The 21,841-nt window shown below is 39.4% G+C and overlaps 1 protein-coding gene across 3 annotated transcripts in view; it reads left to right on the top strand.

The window, feature by feature from the left end:
• Positions 1-21,841, top strand: part of ZMAT4 (zinc finger matrin-type 4) — a 376,376-nt gene that overhangs the window by 246,376 nt on the left and 108,159 nt on the right.

Raw genomic sequence — 21,841 nt, 5'->3', positions numbered from 1 at the left:
TGTGCCTAAAATTACATGGAATATTCAAATGTCTGTGACTCATCCTCTCACCTCAAAGAGTTTAAAGTCTTGAGAACAAGGGGAAGAGCTAAATAATATGTTTATTAAAGTAAATATAACACAAAATATGAAAACAAAAAACAGAGCTTAAAAGCCAAACCAGTACGAAGTTTTGGAGAATTGAAAATAGAGGAATGATGACTTCCAACCTGGAGTCAGCATCAGGACATGTGGAAACTGATGACCAGTTTCTTGAGAGCAGAGGACCAGTGTGACTAAAGGTGCAGAGGGGTGGCAGAAGTGTGAGCACCATTAGCAGTCAAGTTCAGTGGAATTAGATGTGTGAGTGAGATGAAGCTGAGAAAATAAATTGGAACCAAATTATAAATAGCTTCCATGTCAGGCAAAGCTGAACTTTATTTGCTAGCCATGACATTTTTTTTTTCTAAGTAGGAAGATGACTGGCTTCATCTGTGCTTTCCGAGGATTGCTGTGTGATGGATTGGAGTAGGGGGATTCAGGAGGCCGGGAAACTAAATAGAATCGATGCAGAGGGCACTGTGAAGGCTTGAGGGGCCTGAGGTCCAGCAGGGGGAGGGGAGAAATGGGCCCCCTGAAAGATAACACATATTTCTCTTTGCATGGTTCAGTAGACTCTACCTTCCCCACCCCAGTCAAATGAAGAGGGATCAGAGCATTAGAATTCTGAAAGACACCCTGGCAAGGCCTTGGGAACACTAATAGGAAAAATAGAAATTTAATGAGTAATATGAATAATAAGTGAAATTTTTGTTCACCCTCAAATCCAGCAAGAAATGTAGTTGATGAACACTCATGGCAGTCTGTTTACATCCTATCAGGCCATTCTTTCTTCAGCTGTGACAGATTTTGGTCCATTATTGTTCTTCATGTCTCTAATGGATGGGACCCTGTCTAAAGAAGCTGGGTTAACTCTTCATCATCACTGACTAGCTTCCAAAATAGATGAGCTTGGTTGTTCCAAAGGAATCATTCTGCCTCCCTTTATGCATTGTGGGCAAACTTATCAAAGACAGCGGCTTGCATTTCTAATTTCAGAGTAGGGACAATACGTTGGAAACGGCCTTAAATTTGACACAGTGGACCAGCGTCCTTGGTTTTGAGATGTCGACCAAGAAAAGGGCAAAAACAACATCAAAACACACCCACCAAAAATCCAGGTCACTTAAGTATTCTTTAGATGCCTGTTTTGGCTACCCCGAGGAAGCTGACAGTGTCAATGTGAAGCTGCTCTCCTTCCTCGGTGCTCTAAGGCTCTTCCTCAGTATTGACTGAAGGTCTCTATTGTTTACTTTAAGCTCCAGAACTAGGCTAGTATTTAGTAAGAGCTCAGCACAATGTTGTCCTAAGGTTCTAGGAACATGTATCTGCCATGCTGACTCTTCCAATAGCTGTGGGCTTTGTTAGTCGGGCTTTGTCATTTGACAAAATAAGGGATGCTTTGTGCAAAGATGCAAAGACAGGAGAAACCTGTCTTTTAACAAGTGGAAAACTATTTTCTTTGTTTCTAAAATGATAGCTTTAACTCCATGCAAAAAAAAAAAAAAAAAATCATGTGTTGATTTTTTTCAAAGCTGCTACAGATAGACCTAATTTTCTGCAACAGATAGATTCTATCAAAGTGGACGGTGAAAACGGAGATTAAGGCATACCAAAAAAAATGTCAGATTTATTCAAAGGAGAGCCTGCCTACTGGTATTTTTGTTCACTACCTTATTTTGACTAATATTTAATGAACACTTAGCATATACCAGGCTTTGTGATAAATCCTGGCGTATAAAGATGGCATTGTCCTGGAATATAAAAGAAGACATTCTCCCATCTTCAAGAAGGCCACAGCAGGGTGGTGGCAAGTGAAATACTGTGAAAAGCTTTTACCCTGAAGATCTCTGCTGTATCCTATGTATATAAATGCACTGAGATACAGGAAGGAAAACGCACACACACAAATAGTCTATCCTACTCTTTTGATCTATTTTTCAAATAGATTCTGCTACTGGAAATTATCATCACATGAGAACTTTTCCCCCAAGAAAATGAGGTTTTCCTGCTGCTGCTGCTGCTGCTGCTGCTAAGTCGCTTCTGTCGCGTCCGACTCTGTGCGACCCCATAGATGGCAGCCCACCAGGCTCCCCTGTCCTTGGGATTCTCCAGGCAAGAACACTGGAGTGGGTTGCCATTTCCTTCCCCAAATCATGAAAGGGAAAAGTGAAAGTGAAGTCGCTCAGTCGTGTCCGACCCTTAGCGACCCCATGGACTGCAGCCCACCAGGCTCCTCCGTCCATGGGATTTGCCAGGCAAGAGTACTGGAGTGGGTTGCCATTGCCTTCTCCAAGGTTTTTCTAGTGGAGGTCAATGTAAGGGAAGAAACAGTAGGAATTCTGGTAAACTGTGTCTGGAATTTTTGAAGGGCTATATGCCCAAGGCGGAAACTGCTATATGAAATTGGAGAAATCCAGTCCTACTGATGCTTTGCTAGAATAGAGTCACCTAAAAGAGAAATCTCTTTATTTATTCATCCACTAGTCATTCAACAAATACTTCATAGGTGAAGTGTATTATATGTTACATGTTATCATGCTTGATGCTGGAATGCAATAATGAACAAGACATGGTCCTTGACTTCAGGAAATTTCCAAGCTTAATAGGAAAAGGAAGCATTTTAACATTACTTTAAAAATGTGCTTAAAATCCCCAAATGATTTATATTTCTTTAGTGTAACAAACAGGACAAATAAATCATTTTTAACACAAGTACACAATAATAAAAGTGAAGGTATCTTTATAAGTATGGAGGTTTGTGGTGTGCTGCTGATAGAAATGTTATTTAACATTTTTTTTTTAATTTTGAAGGTATATATGATGCCTCCATTAGCTAAGTGGGTTCTTAGACCTGGGTAATGAAAAAGAATATGCAATAACTTGAATTTTGAGTCTATTTTTGCAAAGTATGACAAATAATGATGCATTTACTGAAATAGCTAATGGCTCAGTGAAGCCGCAGCCTTGCTTTTCACAGATACCAGCTGGCAAACTGTTAAATGATTTAAAATGAGTTATCAGGCACTCCTGTTTGGTAAATTTTTGTGTGTGTAAATTTTGTAAAGGTCTTGATTTCTTATGTGGTTACCTGTGAAAGAAGGGCATCCATTGCTCACTATGAACCCTTTTTTTGGAGAGGGTTGTGGTTTCACAAAGTCCTGCTACTGCTCAAGGTTCGGGGTAGTGGACTCAGTTAGAAAATCTGGAGTTGAGTCTTGTCTCTGTTATTAAGGAGCTGGGAGATCTTGAGAAGTCGCTTCACCTCTCTGGGCCTGTTTCCTCTCTTACACAGTGCAGGCGTTGGGCTGGGTCATCCACAACACATCCTTTAGTATTGTCTTCCATCCGGGTTCCGTCCGGTCGCTCTAAACCACAGAGGAACACTCTACTCACTGTAAGTCCATGTGCTTTGAGTGTGGACAGCTGCAGCTCTGGAATGGGATCTGGTACATCAGATTGTCCAAGCCCAGCTTTAATGATGAACTGACCCTACCTCGGGCCCATGAAGAAGAGCTTTATTTTGTCCTCTCCCTTTTCTTTTTGATGAACCATGGGCTTCTGCACTCCAGGGACTAGGTATGGACTTGATTCAGGAGTGTAGTCTTAGCTCTTTTAAAATCACTCTTTGACTTGAGTCTGGATAAGCTAAATCTCTACTGGAAGCTCTAAGCAAACCCACACAAGTAGAACTCTGGAGGCATCTTGATTATTCGAGACTTGCTTTGAACCATCAAGGGCAAAGGCCAGCTCCAGCCTCTTACTTATCTCCTTGTCTCACTTCTCTTCCCTCAATTGCAAGTGCACAGCTGTACCTTTCTAACATAAAAGTTCTTCAGTGGAGAACTTTGTAGTCAAATTGGCTTCTGCAGCACACGTACATACTCTTGCCCATACACATATATGCGATTACTGATCATACACATGGTTTCTAACTGTCTCTCATTTTCTCCAAATGTGGCTGCTCGTTGAATGGAATCCACTCTTGCTGCACCCAATCATGGGAGTCTGGTTCTGTTAATAGTGGAATAACTCTTATCAGATGAACCCACCGCTTGATAATGACTATAAACTCTGGTAAATATAAAAAAAAAATCATGTACTTGGAAGCAATGAAGAGCATTAAAAACAGGCAAGAACTCGAGAGAAGTGAATACTTGGAAGAAAGAAGCAGCATTGAGTGCGCCTCCCAGTTTTTATGGCTTTTTCCCTCAGGGATGACCTCAGTCAGCAGTAAGTTGATTGGCTAAAACTTAGATAAAAGCTACAGTCTTAATGACTTGAAGAACTAGAATAAAATAGCTCTTGGGGACAATGGCACTAGGGATTGGAATAAAAATTCAAGAAAGAAAAGCCACAGAGTAGAAGCCTCAAATTCTGTTTTTATATTCTTCCTAAACTTGTCCCTGCCACCTAAACATCACATTCACAAAGCCAACTCCAAACAGCCTGGCAAAGGCTGTAAGGACTGAGCAGAAGTTTCATCTGATACCTCCACTGCAACACACAGACAATCAGGGAAAGTTTAAGTGGCTAAGCTCACTGTCTGCTTCACAAAAATAAAAATCACTTCTTCTGGAGGACTATAACAGAATTCAAAGTTTACACAAGGTACTATTTCATAATGTCCAAAAAATAAATTACTAAGTTAATATACATGCTTATGGAGAAATAGGAAAATGCGACTGGTATTCAAAAAAAAAAAAAAAAAAACAATCAGTAGAGACTGACACTGAGATGATCCAGCTATTGGATACATTTGAGGACAGAAAGGAAAATATACTCATAATGAGTTAGGCAGTAGAAAATCTGATCAATAGAAACAAACAAAAAGACCCAGTGGAAATTTTAGATCTGAAAAACAAAATATCCAAAATAAAAACTCATCAAATGTCTTTATAACACCAATTGGATTTGGCCAAAGAGTCAGAAAAGTTGAAGTTATATCAATAGAAATGACCCAAACTAAAGAGCACAGAGAAAAAAAAAATATTTTAAAATATTAAAATGCCCCAGTAGTAGTGCATTGGGCAATGTAAAAAAGTATAATGTATATGACAGAAGAAATTACATATTTAATAAGCTCATGAACTCTAAGTTAAATAAATATAAAGAAAACTATAGCTGAATCATCATGTACATCATAGTCAAACTGCTGAAAACAAAAGATAAAGGATAAAACCTTGAAAGCAGCCAATAAAAAGTTAGACATTAGACAGAGGGCAACAACAATATGGATTATAGCTGATTTCTCATTAAAACAAATTTTAAAAGATAAAAAACAAACCAAACAAAAAATTGTATCCGGAAGTCAGGAGAACTCCTCCAAGATCTGGAAGGAAAACAGCAGCAAATAAACAAACCTGTCAACCAGTGAAAATATTCTTCAAAGACAAAGGTGTAATAAAGACATTTTCAAATAAACAAAAACTAAAGAGTTTGTTGCCAGCAGATCTTCACTGCGGGATGTGCTACAGAAGTTCTTCAGGCTGTTTAGAAATACCAGATGGAAAATCAGATCTTCAAGATGGAATGAAAATTGCCAGGCATAATAGATATGTATATTAGCATAACAGACTTTCTTTTAATTTTTTTAAAAATACATATGATCTTTTTAAATTCAAGTTTTTAAAAATATGAGATAGAATTTACATGCCATGAAATTCACCTTTTAAAAGCATATAATTCAGTGATTTTTAGTCCATTTGTGAAGTGCTGCCATGAACACAATTTCAGAACATTTCTTCATCCCATAAAGCCCTGCACCATGAGCATTATTTCCCACTGTCTTCTTGCCACAGTCCCTGACAACCACTAATGTACACTCTGTCTCTGTGAACTTGCCTATTCTGAGCATTCTGCAGAAATAGAATCATACAATGATATGTGACTTTTGCGTCTGGCTTTCTTACTTAGCATAATGGTTTTTTTTTTTAATCCATCTATATTGCAGCATGTATCAGTACATCATTCTTTTTATTGCTGAGTCATCTTCCATCATATGGATCACTTTTTGATTATCCACTCAGCAACTGATAGATATTTGGGCTGTTTACACATTTTGACGGTCATAAATAATACTACTTTGAACACTCACATTACAGTTTCTGTACAAACATGTTTTCAGTTCTCTTGGGTATGTAACTAGGGGTGGTATTGCCAGGTATGCAGTAACTCTCCATGTAACTTTTTAAGAAACTGAAGACCTGTTTTCAAAAGTGACTGCACCATTTTACGTTCCCACCAACAATGAATGAGTATTCCGACTTCTCCACTTCCTTGTCAACACTTATTATTATCTATCTTCATGATTCTAACTATTTAGTTGGTGTAAAGTGGTATTTCCTTGTGGTTTTGATTTACTTTTTCCTTATTGCTGCTGACACTGAGTATTTTTTCATGTTTTTATTGTATATTTGTATATATTCTTGGGGAAATACTTGTGTGTAATCTTTGCCAATTTTCTGAGTTGTTTTTTCATTTTTGGATTGTGAGAGTCTTTATTTAGTCTGGATACTAGACTCTTATCAGATATATGCTTTGCAGTTTTTTTCTCCCATCTCTCAGTTATCTTTTCCATTTTCTTAATAGTATCCTTTGAAGCACAAATATTTTTAATTTTGAATTTTAAATTTATGTGTATATTTCCTTTTTCTTTCCTTTTTTTGCTATCCAATCTAAAGAACTCTTCCCTCATCCAATTGTCACAAAGCTTCCCCCCAAATTTTCTAAGAGTTTTATAGTTTTAGCATTTATCCATTTTGAATTAATTTTTTGTATAATATATGCTTTTGTATATATATGCTTTGTACTAGTATTTCAGCATCCTTCTGCTGCATGTGCATATCCGTTTGTCCCAGGAATATTGTTGGAAGGATTATTCCCTTATTGGATTGTCTTGGCATCCTTGCTGAAAACTAGTTGACTACAGATGTGTGGGAGAGTTTCTGGACAACCAGTTTTATTCCATTGATCTATTTGTATTCCAGCATCACACAATCTTGATTATTGTCCCATTTTGAAATCAAGATGTGTAAGCACTTCAACTTTGTTCATTTTTAAGAATATCTTGTCTATTTTCTGGTTCCCTTCCATTTTCATATGAAATTTAGGATCATTTTGTCAATTTCTCTAAAAAGAGAGCTAAGCTTTGATAGGCTTGTATTGAATCTGTGGCCCAATTTGGGGAATATTGCCATTTAAATAGTACTAAGTCTTCCAATCCATGAATTCAAGATTTGTTGAATTTAATGAGGTCTTTAAAAAATTTCCTTCCACAATATTTTGTAGTGTTCAGTGTACAAGTCTTATACACATTTTATAAAGCTTATACCTAATATTATATTCATTTTCATGCAATTGTAAGTGCTACTGTTTACTTTATTTCTTTTTTGGATTATTTATTTCAAGTATTTAGAAATACGCTTTTAAAATATTGATCACTATCTTGAACTTTTGTGGAACTCACTTATTTATAGTGTTGTTCAAGTCTTTGGTTTTGTTGTTGTTGATCTTTCACCTAGTTATTTTATCCGTATTTAAATCTGGATATTGAAGCTTCTAGTTACTGTAGTCCAATTGCCCATTTCTCATTCATTTTTGTCAAATTTTGCCTCATATACATTTTAGGCTTTATTGTTAGGCATAAAAATTGTTTTATTTTATTGTTAGATTGACTACATTATCATCATAAAATATCCTTCTTTGTCTCTATACCATATGTAGATTAAATACAATAGAAAAGTATAACATAAAGAATGGAAATGTAAGGTTCTTACACTTTTTTGGAAGGGATGCAGTATTCTAAATAGAATAAAAAGTTAAAGTTTCTATACAAAAGTCTTTAGAGAAAACACCAAAAAAGTGCAATTTATCCATTGTCTAAAAAGATAATGGATAAATTAAAATAATATTCTAAAGTAATTCAAAGAAGTCAGAAGAAACATGAAAGGAGAAGAGAAATAATATATAGGATGAACATAAGTGGTGAAAATGGAAGCCTCAGATCTGGCCATTTGAATAAGTATAGTTCAATATGACATGATTATCCATTCAATTCAAAGGAAGAGATTTTCTGAATGAGTGAAATTCAAGACCCAACTAAACCTACCATGGAAAGTCCTCTTTGTGTATACTTATTTCAAAGGAGATGCTTATTATGTATCATGGTGAGGATAACTGACAGTGAGAATATTAGGATTCTGTTGTTAAGGGATGTGTATTATCTTAGCACAATTACCCTCTTCTATTACTGTTACCTCACTATACTGTATACGTATTACCCCACCTACCACGTACATACAACTGTATACACTATACTTTATGGATGATTTAAGGGGGTTCAAAGAGACTTTTGACTGTATTTTGTTTCCTACGGTAACTGATACTCATGAGTTGTCACTTACCTTTGCTCTTGTCTCTTTGTCTCCCTCGTGTGAAAATCTACCCAGTGCCGGAAACCTTACTGCCATGCTGGAAGCGTTCTGATCGTATCTCATTCGGGCCCTTCCTCTCGTACCTCTATGTTAAGGCTCTCCACACTCCTTCCATTGGGCTAAAAAGAATGTTTTTCTTCAATCCAGAATCTGACTGAATATAGTTTCTCTTCTACTGATTATTTTCTCTATCTCTATAGATATTTTCCCAAATAAAAGTCCTTACTACAATGAACTTAGATTACCTAAGTGTTCTCTTTAGCTCTATACATTCTTCTCTCTAATCTGTCAAACTTAAGTAAAATATATATTATGTCCTGGCTCTCCCTAAAACCTTAGGTGTCTTTTCAAATACTCTTGCTGAAAAAAATTAGATTCTTTCTTATCTCAGTAATTCATGGTTTTCATTTCTATCACCGCTGTTTATGTATATATTAAATAAACTTTAAAAATTTACAATAGTTTTAGACTTACAGGAAAACTGTGAAGATAGTACAGAGAGTTTTCATGTATATCACGCCTAGTTTTTCCTGTTATTAATGTCTTATGTTTGTGTGTCACATTTGTCACAGGTAATGAAATAATATTGATAAGTTGTTACTAATAGAAGTCCCTAATTGATCATTCTTCTTTAATTTTTACTTAATATCCTTTTTCTATTCCAGAAGTCAATTACAGTTGTTATTTTTAGAATACTAATGTAGTTATTATTATTTTAATTATTTATTTATGGCTGTGTCAGTTCTTGGTTGCAGCAAGTATGATCTTTGTTGCAGCCTGCAGGATCTCTCACTCAGGTGCATGGGGTTAGTAGTTGTGGTGCTCAGGCTTAGTTGCTCCATGGCTTGTGAGATTTTAGTTCCCCGACCAGGAACCGAACCCTTGTCCCCTGCATTGGAAGGTGGATTCTTAACCACTGAACCACCAGGAAAGTCCCCGTTATAACAATTAACCATGTCTTGTAGGGTTCTTAGCTGTGACAGTTTCCCAGAATCGGTTTGTTTTTTATAATCTAGATAGTTTTGAGGGTGTTGGTCAGATATTTTGGAGAATGCCCCTTCATTGGTACTATCTTCATGATTTGACAGGGGTATGAGGTTCTGAGGCAAAGACCACAGTGGTAAAGTAGTATCGGGTGTACATACTATCAGTGTGACTTCTGACTGTTGATGTTAACCTTGACACCTAGCCCATGATCATGTCTTTGGAAAGAAGCCCACACTTAAGGAGTGGAGAGTTATCCTCCACTATCTTGAGAATGAATTGGATATGTAGATATTATTTAGAAGTCTTCTGCCTGGGAAGTATTTCCTTTTTATCTCCTCTTCATTTATTCAATCATTTATTTATATCAGTATGAACTCACAGATATATTTACTTTACACTTTTGGTTATAATCCAGTTCTACTCTATTTAGTTTGTTGCTTAAATTGTTCTGGTTTTACCTCAGGGAATTCTTGTAGCTAAGCTCCTCTGTCTCTTTGATATACTCTTATTATTGTGGGGTTTTCCTTGTTTGATTTGTTTTGTTGGCATTTCCTTACTTTTTAGCACAAGATACTTGAGGATCATCTTGTAAATTTCCTTCCTCAGTCCTAGAATTAGCCATTTCTTGAAGACATCATGGTTGTACCCCCTCTTTGTTGATAATTATATCAGAAACCATGATTTGGGCATTATATCTCTTGTTTACTTTGAAAGTTTTTTTTCCATTTTATTCTATCTGGTCAAATTAATTTTTGTTATTTTAATCTTTTGCCCATGCCACAAGGCATGTGGGATCTTATTTCCCTGATCAGGGATTTAACCCATCCTCCGTGCATTGGAAGTATGGAGTCTTATTAATTACTGGAGTGCCCTTATGTAGTCAAATTCTTTCTCTTCAAGTATTTTTTTGTTTTTAAATTGCATCTATGCCTTTCAGCTCATCATTCCTCTACTGGAAGAATCTCTTAAGCAGTCTCTTTCTTTAATCTATTTCCCATTTGGCATCCAGAGAAGTTTTTATAAAATACAAATCTTATTATGCCATTACCCTGCTTAAAAACCTTTGTAAGCTCAGTATTTTCCTCTGGAGAAAGTTTAAACTTAATATTGTTGGAAAGGATTTGGAGATCGGATTTCTATCTTCCTCTCCAACTTTGCCTCTAAAAACTCTCAACCTCGTTTTACACTTTATCCATAGTGAAATAATTTTAGTTTCTTGTGAGTCTTTGCATAGTTACATTCCTAAAATATTGCACTTCCTCCTTTGTTTTTACCACCACACACACACACACACACACACACACACACACACACACACACACTCACACACACACACAGATACCACACAGACAGACACACCAACACACACACTTCACTGGGTAGATTCCTAAGGAGTTTTTAGCCTTCTCCTTAGATAAGCGTCTTCTAGGAAGCTTTCACAAGGATGCTTCCAAGCTGGGGTCCTTCCTCATCTCCCCACAGGGCCCCGCACTGTGGTTTCATGTCATGACACCCATTGCAATGGTTGTCATCATTTTGCACATCTCTTCCTGCAGGCTGAAGGCTCTGTGACGGCAGAGGCTTAGTACACTGTTTCATCGCTATAGAGTTAACGCTTAACCCAATGGCTGGCACTTGACATGCCCTGAAGAAGTATGTGTTTAGGGAATCAGTAAGTGCCCCCTGGGGGATTCCCCCCTAATGCTAGTCTCATGGATATAAAGGGCCCAGACATACTTCCAAAGGAGTATGGCTTTCCAAATGTTAAGTATATACTGATTTTTATAGGCAGAGACTCCTTAGGTATCTGAACAGATAATGTAACCCATCTATTGTTGCTCGTAAGACAGAGTTCCTGGCCTCCCTTTTTATCATTCCCAAATGAACACAGAAGGCAGAGTACAACATCTGAACTGCTTGAGCCTCGTCCTGATGTAACATGTGGCAAGTGCTTGGTTAAACAGACTGGGAAACCAGCCACGGAGAAATGGACAGTAATTCTAAGGCTGCCAAGAAATTTCCACCTTCATCTCCTCGCAGCTCAGGATAGACAGTGCTCTCTAAGGCATTTCCAAACAGGTTCCAAAACTTCTGCTCTGGCAGTGACACACTCACAAAGCCTGTAACAGGAGAGCAGGTAGATAAGGTGTGACGTTGCTCCCTCACAACAGTGTTTGACTCAGAGAAGACTTCAGTGTCTTTCAAATACCTTTCCTCGGGGAGCTAGGATGGTCATCTTGCTTTCATGAAATACAGCCCGGATGTGAGGTCTCAGACCCACCATGATGGATATTGATCTTTACTCCTTCCAAACACTGATGCTCTTCCTCTAAATCTGATAGGGGAGAGTCCTCACCTGCAACCCTCTTTCCTTAGATAAGGAAATGGGGAGAATATTAATAGCCCTCCTTTCACAGATAGCTTTTAGGAGAGAGAGTCTAAAACTGCCATAACGTAGCCAGATTTTTCTCCTGAAGGAAGGACATGCTTGTGCATCAGGTTTAGAAGGAAGTCTTTTATCTTTGTATGGAATGGAGTGAGCTGGAAATATTTGTCCTAAAAGCATGACCTTGTTGGCCAAGGGAGGAAATGAGGAAAGCTGAATACACTAAAGTGTGTGAATCTTCGGGAAGCCACGTTGACTGTATGTTCTGCCTCTCAGCCATGCTAATGAGGATGACTAAATGGTGAATTTTTTCCTACTGTCTTTGACATCCTAGGATAATTATTTTTTAATTTCTTATATTTGATGCTCACCCACAAAAACAGTAGGCTATATGGTGTGGGTATGACTTTTTTAATGGCCCCTTGGGTTGCCAGATAAAATAGAAGAAGATCAGATAAATTTGAATTACAGAAAGATAACAAATACTTTTTAGTATATTTAATTTTAGTATGCAATGAATATCCAATATTTGGGACACACTGATACTCAAAAATTATTTATTATTTATCCAAAATTCAATTTTAATCACACTTCCTGTATGTTCACTTGCTAAATTTGGTACACTTTATGTCATACCTAATTCTTCAGGCCAGAATATCATTAAAAGCTTTAATGTCAATAAAATAAAGAGTAAAAGATGTCTTAGAAGAAGGAAATGCGTTCACTGCCCTTGGCAGCATCAGTTTTTATTGTCAGGGAGGATCCTTAAATTTGCAAAATCATTTAAAAAAAAACAAAGACTAAAATTTATCAATAGTTTTAAGTATTTCATTTCTGTGTAAATTATCGAGACATGTAAAGTATGGAGCCGTTTCTGAGCTTTTACTTTCCCTGTTCCTGTACCAAGATTTGAAAGTCACCACAGCAAAATGAATGTAAATATAAATAGATATAAGGCAAAGAAAGAGAGGACAGGGGAAGGGGGTGGCTTGTGGTAGCTTGTCATTTTTTTCTTTTTCTTTTTTTTTATAATTCTCCCCTCACTTGAGTGTTTCTCTTCATTTTTCTCTTGTGTAATAATATAGGCGTACAAATATATATACCATATTACACGTATACTTATATACATTTATAAATATATGCAAATATAAACCATGGATTTACATACATTTGTACATTGTTACCTCTGTATTTTACATATGTATTTATTTATAATGAAGATCTTTTGTTTGAGACAAGCACCTGCCCTCAAAGCTATGAAGGTTAGACCCAGGCAAGTAGGAACTCAGATACTGATTTTTTGTGTGACTTCATCTGTGTGTTTGTGTTTTTGCCTTGTCTCACTCTTCCCCCTCGCTTTTTATTTCCGTAGAAAAGTTATTTAGGAAAATCCTGGTGGCTCAGATGGTAAAGAATTTGCCTGCAATGCAGGAGACCTAAGTTCGGTCCCTGGGTCAGGAAGATCCCATGGAGAAGGGAATACCTGTCCACTCCAGCATCCTTGCCTGGAGGATTCCATGGACAGAGGCGCCTGGCAGGTTACAGTCCTTGGGGTCACAGAGAATCAGACAGGACAGAGTGACTAACACTTCACTTCAACCTTACCTTGGCTGCACCTCAGAGAAACACAGCTTTGTCTTTCTGATCCACCTCTGTGGAAGGTTGTTACAAAAATCCCACGACTGAGAATGGTGGAGATTCTAAAACTTAAAACTGCTCCCTGAGCTTGAGCCCTGTGTGAGCCCGGGAATTCCCCTGCGAGTGTGGGAATCCCTGTGTGGACCTGGGGTCCTTGTGTCCAGCTGGAGATCCAGAGCCTGCCTGGGTGCATTAGCCCCAGCTGGGCCTTCTCATCTCCCAAACTATCTCCATGCTCACTCAAAACCTAGTGGAAAATTTTACCAAAGTACGATTTTCATACCTCCAATTTTCACATATATATCTGAACAGTCATGGATGAGAAGGTAAAGAGTAGTCAAGCTGAAGGCATGAATCCTTTAAAGGGTAGTTGGCCAGTATTTCTCCATGACCTTGTCTGTGACTTGAGCCTTTACCACCTCTAGGCTTTGCTCAGCTGAGAAGCAGCAGTCAGAGACTTCCCTGGCAGTCCATTGGTTAGGACTCTGCACTCTCATTGCCGAGGGCCTGGGTTCAATCCCTGGCCAAGGAACTAAGATCCCATAAGCCCTAAGGCAAAGAAAACAGCAGTCATAGGCCTGGGAGTTTGGGTGCAGGGGGGGTGCCCTGCCGTCACCAACATAGTCATTGTAGGGGTAGACCGAGGCTGCTGTGACCGAGGGTAATTTCTCATTGCTATGTCATGACTTCTCACTGCTGTATCAGAGAGATGACAGCTACATAACAGACTGAACTCAAAAGCTTTTCTATTGCACTTCAAGTTTATAATGTGCTTTCTATTCGTTATGACTTTTACTTCCTCCAAATACAGCCTTATGCATTTACTCACTTTTGCCCCCATTTAATAGAAATCCAAACAGTGTGTACGCTTGTGGCTGACCTTGTTTATGTCCCATATTCTCCAAAACACCAGAAGCTTTCTCTGGGGCCTTTCACACCCAGGTGCAGCCTGAGAAATGCCAAATTGAGAAGTGGGTGAAGTTTGACTTTAATGCTCACACTGGTTTCTTCGGATGCTACTACAGCCCTGACAGGGCCTCTCCTGCAGTGCTTCTCTCCCTGATCCCCACGCCTCTGACTCTCCATCATCTCTTGGTCCTTACAACAGAAGTATCCTCCCATCTAATAAGCACTTATTCACACCGTAGAAGGGACGGAAACTGATTTCCTCCTAAACAGAGGAGCTTTCTGACCCTCCTATTAACTGTGCCACGAGAGAGTCCATCCCCCACTGAGTATAAAGACAGATTGAAGGTTTGTTGTCGGTGGCTGCCGGGACGTCTTCCCAACAGTGCCCAAATTCCAGCATCCTCAGGATCTAGTGTACCCTGCTTCACCCCCTGACCCCTGGCGATGGGTACCTTGTGTCCCGATTGAGTCTGAAAAACGAGGATACCTCCATCCCGCAGTCACATGAGTGGTTCAGGGCTTCTTCAAAGCAGACGTTTGTCCAGGACTTCATCATGACCTGAATCGTCAATATACACCACTTCTATTATAGCCAAGACCTGGCTAATAACTATTTTACTGTGACTTTGAAGGGATTTCTGCTTCTAAAGTTTAATTTTAATAATTCTCTGAGTCCCATTAATTTCTCTCTCTGTGAGGAGACAGGGGGTGCAGAACCATAAGGAATTCCACATTGACATCTCGGTTTACTTTCCTTTATCCAGACCTTGGCGGATTCTGACTCAAAGGGAGGAATCACACATTTACTGGGGTGTCAGCCTCTTCTAGCCTGAGTCAGCTTCCTTGTCATTAATTCTGATTTGGCGCTCAGCAATTCCCATGAGAACAACTGGCTTTTCTTGTCTCTCTGAAATGGGTACCATTCTGAGAATAATCTGAAAATAATTTTATGTTATTCTATTTTGGTCGTATGACTGTAGTGTTTCTTCTGACCCCCATCTCCAGCACCTGCAATTTGGCTGAGAAATGTCTCTTTGAGACAGAGGAGACATTTCAAGATTGCTCTCCTGGGAATCATAGAGTTTTTATTTTTTAAAAAATCTATTTCATTATTTTTTTTATATTTGAGATTCAGACCATCTTCCTCTCTTTGGAACTTTTGAAGGTGGTTATTTTTTCAGAAACTGCACACTTGAGCCAAGGCTAAAGAAGCAATTACTTTTGCAGGATACCTAGCCCAGCTTTCAGATCAGAAAAAAGGACCAGGACTCCCTCTGGAGGGAGGTGTTTTTATTTTATTTTTTCTAAAGATTAAACAGTTTTCATTGAAAACAAACAAACAACAACAAAAAAGAAAGAAACAACTTGGCAAATGCATCTGAGGAACTTAGTGAAATTAAAATTGATCCTAGGGCCCTAATCCCTCGTATAAGATTCCTCAGTGCCCCAGATATATCTGTTAGAATGAGACTTGATTGTCTGAGACAAAAACTCTCCCCTACCCATCGATCTTTCATCAGTGGTTTCTGGTTGGACTCAAAATGCCTCTATGTAATTACAAGCTCCCCTAGGCTATGTCACTTGTGATCGCCCCGTGTTTATAGCTTACAGCTCCAGAAGCTTTAGCAGGCATAGCAAATTAAATTTTCTAAGTTGTTGTTTATTTTCCTGGAAGATTAACAGAAGGCAGCCAAAGAAATGTGAAGGCATTTAAAGCTGACCTTCGAAACACCAAAAAACAAACAAACACACAAAAAACAACCCCCAAAACACTGTGAGATCATTTTGATTCTTTGTCAGAATAAATTGAGCACTGGGTTAAAAATAAGAATGGGGATGTGCAGGACTCGAAGCAACGGTTTGCCTTTATGTCCGAGAAGCTGGTTTTTCCCAGAGTGAAAGCTTTGCTGCACCATACATCAGTCGTCACTGCTTAGCAGAGTCTCTTTTCCCATTGCAATCAGTTCTGTGAGTGCAGGCCTGTTTCTTAAGAAGAAAAGGTAATACAAAATGTGTAACCCTCAAATATCTGCTAGGAAATGTTCTCATGTCCATTAAATGAAAAGGCAATGACATATTGAAAAGTGCCATGGAATAGTCACAGGATCTTTTGGAAATGTCCTTAATTTTGATTGCTGGACTTTCTCACAGTTCTGCATGGCATCTCTTATGACAGGGGCTAAGAAGCTTGCTCAGAAGTCTGGAACCTTTAGAAAAGGGCCAGGTCACTGACGTTCTTTTTGGCAGGTGGTGATGGGGACCCCTACAAGGTATGTCAGAACTCAGCCTTTCCCACTCTGAAACTTGACTATAGTTTCTTTGACTTCCTAAGGTCCCTTTTTAATTTTTATTTTTAACATCTTAACTTTTTAAAACTTGAAGTATAGTTGATTTGTAATATTGTTTTGGTTTCAGATGTAGAGCAAAGTGATTTGGTTATATATATATACAGGCTTCCCCAGCAGCTCAGCGGTAAAGAATCTGTCTGCGATGCAGGAGATGCAGGTTTGATCCCTGGGTCAGGAAGATCCCCTGGAGGAGGAAATGGCAACCTACTCCAGTATTCTTGCCTGGAGAATCCCATGGTCAGAGGAATCTGGCAGGCTATATAGTCCACGGGGTTGCAAAGAGTTGGACATGACTAAGTGACCAAGCACACACACACACACACACACACACACACACATATGAATATGAATATATATATGTATATACACTCTTTAAGTTTCCCTTTTTAAACATTGCTTTTCAAACACATGTACAAAAGCGATGTCTATTAACTACTTATCCAGAGTATTAAATGTTTTCCTGGCCATGACACCAGAGTTGATGAGGGGATCACTGAAGATGCAGAGGAATTTTTAGAAGCCCCAGAATCTGTTGTTGTTCACTTACTAAGCCTTGTCTGATTTTGTAACCCCATGGACTACAGCATACCAGGCTTCTCTATCCTCCCCTATCTCCTGGAGTTTGCTCAAATTCATGCCCGTTGAGCCTTATATACAGCCTTATTGTACTTCTCCCAATTTAGAACCAGTCTGTTGTCCCTTGTCTGGTTCTAACTGTTGCCTCTTGACCTGGTTTCTCAGAAGACTGGTAAGGTGGTCTGATATTCCCATCTCGAAGAATTTTCCACAGTTCGTTGGGATCCACACAGTCAAAGGATTTAGTATAGTCAATGAAGCAGATGTTTCTCTGATACTCCTTTGCTTTCTCCATGATCCACCAAATATTGACAATTTGAACTCTGATTCCTCTACTTCTTTGAAACCCAGCTTGTACTTCTGAAAGTTCATGTACTGTTGAAGACTAGCTTGAAGAATTTCGAGCATAACCTTGCTATCATATGAAATGAGCACAATTGTAAGGCAGTTTCAACATTTTTGGCATTGTCCTTTCAGTTAAGTGATAAAACAAGGAGAATACACAAAACTTTCAAATTAAAGTCAGAGGCTCTTTCTGGAACATGTAGCCACTCTTTCAGTGGGAATCATTTAGTTTTTTTTTATTTATTATTAAAAAAAATTGTATTATTTTTATTTTTTTTGCCTGTGCTTTTTCATGTGGGATCTTAGTTCCTCCGCCAAGGAGCAAACCCATGCCCCCATGCAGAGTCCTAACCACTAGACCACTAGGAAATTCCCAGGAATCATGTTTAATGAATATGTAGTGTACATTCACTACAAGAGAATGGGATTTTGATTGCTTGGCCAGGAGATGGGGTGTCTGAGAATGTCTGTATGCCTGAGTGTTGACTGATGTGTGTGAGTGTGTCTGTGTGTGGTGATAGGGAGTGTTCTTTTGAGCGAGGAAGTTACAGGGAGCAAATTTCCCCAGTCAGTCTCACCACTTGTGTCCAGGTCTTTGGAGAAAAGTTACGATCAAGATTGATTGCAAATCATTTCCTAAGCCACCTTCTCTTTGTCTGTGCCTCGGCTAAGTGGACCTCGCAGAAATCATACGAATGGAAATGCTTTGCCCTGGTTTGGGAGAGCAAACCTCGTAGGCACACTGTCTGTTCGTCAGACTGAGGAGAATCTCATTTGCTGTATTAGTGGTCAAGCACTTTACACATGAGCCCCAGGGAAATCTCTGCCCTTCCCTTTGAAAAGATCATCCACCATCAAAATGGGGAGAAGAAATAGCACCATATGACTGGCCTCTAGATCTATCTCCAGCAAACTCTACAAATCTATACAGATTAAAATGCAGCAAATGATTTCAAGGTGATGAGGAATGTAGGTGATAGAATCCTGCATCCGTATCTTTTCTCTGTGTCAATGACTCCTTCCTTAGCAGCTTTTACACACAAGTGAATTGTGGGAGATTATTGATGCTTGAGTAGTTTTTTTTTTAAAGTGATCAGATGTATTATGAATGCAGAGAAGTTATTAATAATTGAGCTTAAGATCGCCATGCTGAATGATGCCTCAGGAGAGAAAACCTTTCCCTGAAAGTAGTGTACATTTTCTGCCTAACTCCCTGTGCACAGAATTAGGGCTTCTGGATCCTCTTCATTACATGTAGAATGGCAGCTTGATGCATAACATTACTGCTTTGGCTTACTTTTGAATTTCTGGGTGAAATTAAGGATGTGGAAATCATCTTTCTCTAGGATTTGTGCTATGGGGAGTGTCTCTGCACTGTGAAAGATAATTTTCAGTCATTGTTTAGTCGCTAAGTCGTGTCTGACTCTTTTGGACCCCATGGACTGTAGCCCACCAGTCTCCACTGTCTGTGGGGTTTCCCAGGTGAAAATACTGGAGTGGGTTGCCATTTCCTTCTCCAGGGGATGTTTTCCCACCCATGGATCTAACCTGCATCTCTTGCATTGGCAGTTGGATTCTTTACCACTGAGCCAACTGTTGAGTTCAGTTCAGTCGCTCAGTCATGTCCGACTCTTTGCAACCCCATGAATCGCAGCACGCCAGGCCTCCCTGTCCATCACCAACTCCCGGAGTTCACTCAAACTCATGTCCATCAAGTCGGTGATGTCATCCAGCCATCTCATCCTCTGTCGTCCCCTTCTCCTCCTGCCCCCAATCCCTCCCAGCATCAGAGTCTTTTCCAATGAGTCAACTCTTTGCATGAGGTGACCAAAGTACTAGAGTTTCAGCTTTAGCATTATTCCTGCACTCAATATGCCAGCAAATTTGGAAAACTCAGCAGTGGCCACAGGACTGGAAAAGGTCAGTTTTCATTCCAATCCCAAAGAAAGGTAATGCCAAAGAATGCTCAAACTACCGCACAATTGCACTCATCTCACACGCTAGTAAAGTAATGCTCAAAATTCTCCAAGCCAGGCTTCAGCAATATGTGAACTGTGAACTTCCTGATATTCAAGCTGGTTTTAGAAAAGGCAGAGGAACCAGAGATCAAATTGCCAACATCTGCTGGATCATGGAAAAAGCAAGAGAGTTCCAGAAAAACATCTATTTCTGCTTTATTGACTATGCCAAAGCCTTTGACTGTGTGGATCACAATAAAGTGTGGAAAATTCTGAAAGAGATGGGAATACCAGACCACCTGACCTGCCTCTTGAGAAATTTGTGTGCAGGTCAGGAAGCAACAGTTAGAACTGGACATGGAACAACAGACTGGTTCCAAATAGGAAAAGGAGTTCGTCAAGGCTGTATATTGTCACCCTGCTTATTTAACTTATATGCAGAGTACATCATGAGAAACGCTGGACTGGAAGAAACACAAGCTGGAATCAAGATTGCCGGGAGAAATATCAATAACCTCAGATATGCAGATGAGACCACCCTTATGGCAGAAAGTGAAAAGGAACTAAAAAGCCTCTTGATGAAAGTGAAAGAGGAAAGTGAAAAAGTTGACTTAAAGCTCAACATTCAGAAAACAAAGATCATGGCATCCGATCCCATCACTTCATGGGAAATAGATGGGGAAACAGGGGAAACAGTGTCAGACTTTATTTTTTTGGGCTCCAAAATCACTGCAGATGGTGACTGCAGCCATGAAATTAAAAGACGCTTACTCCTTAGAAGGAAAGTTATGACCAACCTAGATAGCATGTTGAAAAACAGAGACATTACTTTGCCAACAAAGGTTCATCTAGTCAAAGCTATGGTTTTTCCAGTGGTCATGTATGGATGTGAGAGTTGGACTGTGAAGAAGGCTGAGCGCCAAAGAATTGATGCTTTTGAACTGTAGTGTTGGAGAAGACTCTTGAGTCCCTTGGACTTCAAGGAGATCCAACCAGTCCATTCTGAAGGAGATCAGCCCTGGGATTTCTTTGGAAGGAATGATGCTAAAGCTGAAAGTCCAGTACTTTGGCCACCTCATGCGAAGAGTTGACTCATTGGAAAAGACTCTGATGCTGGGAGGGATTGGGGGCAGGAGGAGAAGGGGACAACAGAGGATGAGATGGCTGGATGTCATCACCGACTTGATGGACATGAGTTTGAGTGAACTCCAGGAGTTGGTGATGGACAGGGAGGCCTGGCGTGCTGCGATTTGTGGGGTCTCAAAGAGTTGGACACGACTGAGCGACTGAACTGAACTGAACTTCCAAAGAAATCCCAGGGCTGATCTCCTTTAGAATGGACTGGTTGGATCTCCTTGCAGTCCAAGGGACTCTCAAGTTGCCCCCAAAAGATACATCCACCCAGAACCTCAGGATGTGACGTTATTTGGAAGAAGGCTCCTTGCAGATGTAGTTAAGACTTTCCTGGTAGCTCAGACAGTAAAGCGTCTGTCTACAATGCGGAAGACCCAGGTTCGATCCCTGGGTTGGGAAGATCCCCTGGAGAAGGAAATGGCAATCCACTCCAGGAGTATTGCCTGGAAAATCCCATGGACAGAGGAGCCTTGTAGGCTACAGTCCATGGGGTCGCAAAGAGTCAGACACAACTGAGCGACTTCACCATAGTCACTATATCCAGGTGATACCATCTGAATTAGGGTGGGTCCTAAATCCAATGACGAATGTCCTTGTAAGAGACACTCTGCCCATTTGAATATGGAGGATTGAACCTGAACTGAAGAATTAATAACTATCGCCTCAGGGTTGGGGTGCCCACCCCATGTGGTGCTCAGGGACCTTCTAAGAAGCAGCTTTCCAATCAGAGCCTCAGATGTCTCACCTCAAAGCTTGGAGCATGAAACTCTCTTAACATATGACTCCATTCCTCTTTCTGAGTTTCTTCATTTGTGAAATTAGAGTTTTGAACTTCCTGGTACCATTAAAGTATTTCTATTGCAGGAAGTTTAAATGGTTTTACTTTATTCCAACCTACCTCCTTCTGCCTACATTCAAACAAGAAACAATAAGGGAACAAGCCATAAAGAGGAACGAAGTATCTTACATTAGAAATGTGTAGAATCAAACAAGTCACTCAGCCCTTCTGGTCCTTGGTGTCTAATATGTAAATTAATGGCATTCAAG

Source organism: Bos taurus, chromosome 27 (genome assembly GCF_002263795.3).
Source record: "Bos taurus isolate L1 Dominette 01449 registration number 42190680 breed Hereford chromosome 27, ARS-UCD2.0, whole genome shotgun sequence".
Taxonomy (NCBI): Eukaryota; Metazoa; Chordata; class Mammalia; order Artiodactyla; family Bovidae; genus Bos; species Bos taurus.
The sequence above is the reverse complement of the archived record's forward strand: the minus strand, read 5'-3'. Positions and strand labels throughout refer to the sequence as shown.